The sequence below is a fragment of the Rhinopithecus bieti genome, unplaced genomic scaffold, assembly GCF_001698545.2.
Source record: "Rhinopithecus bieti isolate Rb0 unplaced genomic scaffold, ASM169854v2 scaffold_23647, whole genome shotgun sequence".
Classification (NCBI taxonomy): Eukaryota; Metazoa; Chordata; class Mammalia; order Primates; family Cercopithecidae; genus Rhinopithecus; species Rhinopithecus bieti.
The window spans coordinates 1,157,390-1,163,133 of NW_016811385.1; positions in this window are offsets into that span (position 1 = coordinate 1,157,390).

Genomic DNA, 5,744 nt, shown 5'->3' on the forward strand with positions numbered 1-5,744 from the left:
TTTTTTTTTTTTTTTTTGTAATCTATGGGACAAAACATGGCAAGAAATTTAGCACCAAACAATCAGAGATGGAAAGTATTTTGAAATGCTTACTGTTAGAACAAAAATCAACAACCCGTACACATTTTCTAGAAACTTGAGAAATTAAGGATTGTTTTATTTAAAAATAATTAGAAATCAAAATGAAATAGATGAAGTAATAGGTTAAATAAATTTGGAAAATAATTCCCTTAGAATGAAATAGAAACAAAATATGATATCAGAATTCTAATAGCTTACAAAGAAAAAGGCTTTCTGATTATGAAGGTAATTGTCAAATGTTCTTTTTCATCACTACATTTTAAACCTTCTCTGTCATTTGATATCTTTGGCACAGTTCTTATTTTTTTCTGATGAATTTTATTTGTTCATAAGCTGTCTTACTTTCAGGTTTTAAGAATATCTCATTTAATATCAATATAATATAATATCAATACATCTAATATAAACATTTCAATCTTTCATCCTATTTAAAGTGCTCCCCACTTTATTAAATTCCAACCCAATTCTCACCTACTCTCCCAGCTCAGGACTGGTCGAGGCTCTGAAATTTGCAGGAAGAAATGTCAGCACAGATAATTTCTATCCTCTTCTTTATTTCATGTTTTCCCATACTCACTAGGCTCTATTTCAGCCCTCTTGCAGGATCAGGATCAGAGGGGACGTGTGATGAAAAAGACAAAATTGTATGTGGCTGAGGCTATTATTACTGTTCTTCAAGCCTCCTGGCAAGGCAACATCCAGCTAACTTCTTAAATCTCCCCCATGCGTTCCTTGGACAGTCAAACAGTCTTTCTAATAAAAAGGAAATCAGCCTTTCTGATTCCCTTTGGTAGGCAGATCTCTTTTAGAGATTCCCAAATCACCTATTGAATGACATCAGGCTTTGGTGTCCATGCTGTCCTTGGGAAAATGTTTGCTCCTTTGCTTTGCATAACTAGGAACTGAAAATGTAAGATGCACCCACCACAGTCCTCTTCATTTATTTTTGTATTATTTTTAATTTTTTTGTATAAGTTATTGTGGTACAGGTGGTGTTTGGTTACATGAGTAAGATCTTCAGTGGTGATTCGTGAGATTTTGCTGCACTCATCACCTGAGCAGTATACACTGCTCCATATTTGCAGTCTTTTATCCCTCGCTCCCTCTCACTCTTCCCTGCAAGTCCCGAAAGACCATTGTATCATTCTTATGCCTTTGCGTCCTCATAGCTTAGCTCCCACATATCAGTGAGAACATACAATGTTTGTTTTTCCATTCCTGAGTTGCTTCACTTAGAATAATAGTCTCCAATTTCATCTAGGTCACCGCAAATGCGTTAATTCATTGCTTTTTATGGCTCAGTAGCATTCCATCGTATATGTATACCACAGTTTATTTATCCATTCTTTGATGGACATTTGGGTTGGTTACACCATTTTGCAATTGTGAATTGTGCTGCTATAAACATGCAGGTGCAAGTATCTTTTCTGAATAATGACTTCTTTTCTTCTGGGTACATAGTAGTGGGATTTCTGCATCAAATGGTAGTTCTACTTTTACTTCTATAAGAAATCTTCACACTATTTTTCATAGTGGCTGTACTAGTTTACATTCCCACCAGCAGCATAGAAGTATTCCCTGATCACTGCATTCATATCAATATCTATATTTTTATGGACATTCTTGGAGGAGTAAGGTGGTATTGCATTGTGGTTTTGACTTGCATTTCCATGATCATTAGTGATGCTGAGCATTTTTTCATATGTTTGTTGGCCATTTGTACAACTTCTTTTCAGAATTATCTATTAGTGTCCTGAGCCCACTTTTTGATGGGATTTTTTTTTTTTCCCCCTCACTGATTTAGACTCTGGATATCGGTCCTTTGTCAGATATATAGATTGGGAAGATTTTCTCCTACTCTGTGGGTTGTCTGTTTACTCTGCTGACTGTTCCTTTTGTCTTGCAAAAGCTCTTTAGTTTAATTAGGTCCCAGCTATTTACCTTTGTTTTATTGCATTTGCTTTTGGGTTTTTGGTCATGAAATCCTTCCTTAACCCAATGTTTGGAAGGGTTTTCCCAATGTTATCTTCTAGAATTGTTATTGTTTCAGGTCCTAGATTTAAGTCCTTGATCCTTCTTGAGTTGATTTTTGTATAAGGTACAGGATGAGGATCCAGTTTCATTCTCCTACATGTGGATTGCCAATTATCCCAGCACCATTTGTTGAATAAGGTGTCATTTCCCCACTTTATGTTTTTGTTTGCTTTGTTGATGATCAGTTGGCTATAAGTATTTGGGTTTATTTCTGGGTTCTATATGCTGCCCCATTAGTCTACATGTCTATTTTTATACCAGTACCATACTGTTTGGTGACTATGGCCTTAAGGTATAGTATGAAATCAGGTAGCGTGACACCTTCAGATTTGTTCTTTTTGCTTAGTCTTGCTTTGGCTCTGTGAGCTGTGAACTTTTTTTTTGTTTTTGTTTTTTTTTTTTTTTTTGGTTCCATATGAATTTTAGAATTGTTTTTTCTAATTCTCTGAAGAATTATAGTGGTATTTTGATGGGGATTGCCTTGAATTTATAAATTGCTTTTGGCAGTATGGCCATTTTCACAATATTAATTCTACCCATCCATGAGCACGGGATATGTTTCCATTTGTTTGTGTTATCTATGATTTCTTTCAGCAGTGTTTTCTAGTTTTGCTTGTAGAGGTCTTTTGACTCCTTGGTTAGGTATATTCCTAAGTCTTTCTTTTTTTCTTTGCAACTATTTTAAAAGGGGTTGAGTTCTTGATTTTATTCTCTGCTTAATCACTGTTAGTGTATAGAAGAGCTACTGATTTGTTTACAATAATCTTGTATCTGGAAACTTCGCTGAATTCTTCGATCAGTTCTAGGAGCTTTTTGGAGGAGTCTTTAGGGTTTTCCAGGTAAACTATCATATTGTCAGCCAACAGTGACAGTTTGACTTCCTCTTTACTGAATTGGATGCCCTTTATTTCCTTGTCTTGTCTGATTGTTCTGGCTACAACTTCCAGTACTATGTTGAAGAGAAGTGGTGACAGTGGGCATCCCTGTCTTGTTCCAGTGCTCAGAGGGAGTGCTTTCGACTTTTCCCCATTCAGTATTATGTTTCCTGTGGGTTTGTCATAGATGGCCTTTATTACATTAAAGTGTGTCCCTTGTATGCTGATTTTACTGAGAGTTTTAATCATAAACAGATGCTGGATTTTGTTGAACGCCTTTTCTGCATCTATTGAGATGATCATGTGATTTTGGTTTTTAATTCTGTTTATGTGGTGTATCACAGTTGTTGACTGGCATATGTTAAATCATTCCTGCACCCTTAGTATGAAACTCATTTGATTATGGTGGATTATCTTTTTGATATGTTGTTGAATTCGGTTAGCTAGTATTTTGTTAAGAATTGTAGCATCTATGTTCATCAAGGATATCAGTCTGTAGTTTTCTTTTTGGTTATGTTTTTTTCCTGGTTTTGGTAATAGGGTGATTCTGACTTCATGAAATGAATTAGGGAGGTTTCCTTCTTTCTCTGTCTTGTGGAACAGTGTCAAAAAGATTGGTAAAAGTTCTTGTCCAATGGGAAAATATCACAATCCTAAACATAAATGCACCTAACACTGGAGCTCTCAAATTTATAGAACAATTCCTAATAGACCTAAGTAATGAGATAGACAGCAACACAGTAATAGTGAGGGACTTCAATACTCCACTGACAGCACTAGACAGGAGAGCAAGACAGAAAGTCAACAAATAAACAATGGATTTAAACTATACCATGGAACAAATGGACTTCACAGCTATACACAGAACATTTCATCCAACAACTGCAGAATACACATTCTATTCAAGAGTACATGGAACTTTATCTAAGATAGACCATATGGTAGGCCATAAAACGAGCCTTTATAAATTTAAGAAAATTTAAATTATATCAAGCACTCCTTCAGACCACAGTGGAAAAAACTGGAAATCAACTCCAAAAGGAACCTTCCAAACTATGCAAATACATGGAAATTAAATAACTTGCTCCTGAATGAGCATTGGGTCAGAAACGAAATCAAAATGAAAATTAAAAAATTATTCGAGACACTAGGAGAGAGGGCGGAGCAAGATGGCCAAATAGGAACAGCTCCAGTCTCCAGCTCCCAGTGTGAGCGACACAGAAGACAGGTGATTTCTGCATTTTCAACTGAGGTACTGGGTTCATCTCTCTAGGGAGTGCCAGACAATCAGTGCTGGTCAGGTGCTGCAGCCCGACCAGCGAGAGCTGAAGCAGGGCGAGGCATCCCCTCACTTGGGAAGCACAAGGGGGAAGGGAATCCCTTTTCCTAGCCAGGGGAACTGAGACATACAACACCTGGAAAATCGGGAAAATCGGGTAACTCCCACCCCAATACTGCACTTTACCAAGGGTCTTAGCAAACGGACACGCCAGGAGATTATATCCCACACCTGGCCGGGAGGGTCCCACACACACGTAGCCTCCCTCATTGCTAGCACAGCAGTCTGTGATCCAACCACAAGGCAGCAGTGAGGCTGGGGGAGGGGTGCCCACCATTGATGAGGCTTAAGTAGGTGAACAAAGCTGCTGGGAAGCTCTAAGTGGGTGGAGCTCACAGCAGCTCAAGGAGGCCTGCCTGTCTCTGTAGACTCCACCTCTGGGGACAGGGCACAGCTAAACAACAAAAACAACAACAAAAACAAAGCAGCAGAAACCTCTACAGAAGCAAACAACTCTGTCTGATAGCTTTGAAGAGACCAGTGGATCTCCCAACACAGATGTTGAGAAATAAGAAAGGACAGACTACCTGCTCAAGTGGGTCCCATACCCCTGAGTAGCCTAACTGGGAGATATCCCGCACTAGGGGCAGACTGACACCCCACACCTCACACGGTGGAGTAACCCCTGAGAGGAAGCTTCCAAAGCAAGAATCAGACAGGTATACTCGCTGTTCAGCAATATTCTATCTTCTGCAGCCTCTGCTGCTGATACCCAGGCAAACAGGGTCTGGAGTGGACTTCAAGCAATCTCCAACAGACCTACAGCTGAGGGTCCTGACTGTTAGAAGGAAAACTAACAAACAGGAAGGAAACCCACAACAAAACCCCAACAGTATGTCACTATCATCAAAGACCAGAGGCAGATAAAACCACAAAGATGGGGAAAAAGCAGGGCAGAAAAGCTGGAAATTCAAAAAATAAGAGCGCATCTCCCTCTCCAAAGGAACGCAGCTCATCACCAGCAACAGATCAAAGCTGGACGGAAAACGACTTTGATGAGATGAGAGAAGAAGGCTTCAGTCCTTAAACATCTCAGAGCTAAAGGAGGAATTACGTACCCAGCGCTAAGAAACTAAAAATCTTGAAAAAAGAGTGGAAGAATTGATAACTAGAATAATTAATGCAGAGAAGTCCATAAACGAACTGACAGAGATGAAAACCATGACACGAGAAATATGTGGCAAATGCACAAGCTTCAGTAACCGACTCGATCAACTGGAAGAAAGAGTATCAGCGATTGAGGATCAAATGAACGAAATGAAGCAAGAAGAGAAATATAAAGAAAAGAGAAGAAAAAGAAATGAGCAAAGCCTGCAAGAAGTATGGGATAATGTAAAAAGACCAAAACTATGTCTGATTGGAGTGCCTGAAAGTGAGGGGGAAAATGGAACCAAGTTGGAAAACACTCTTCAGGA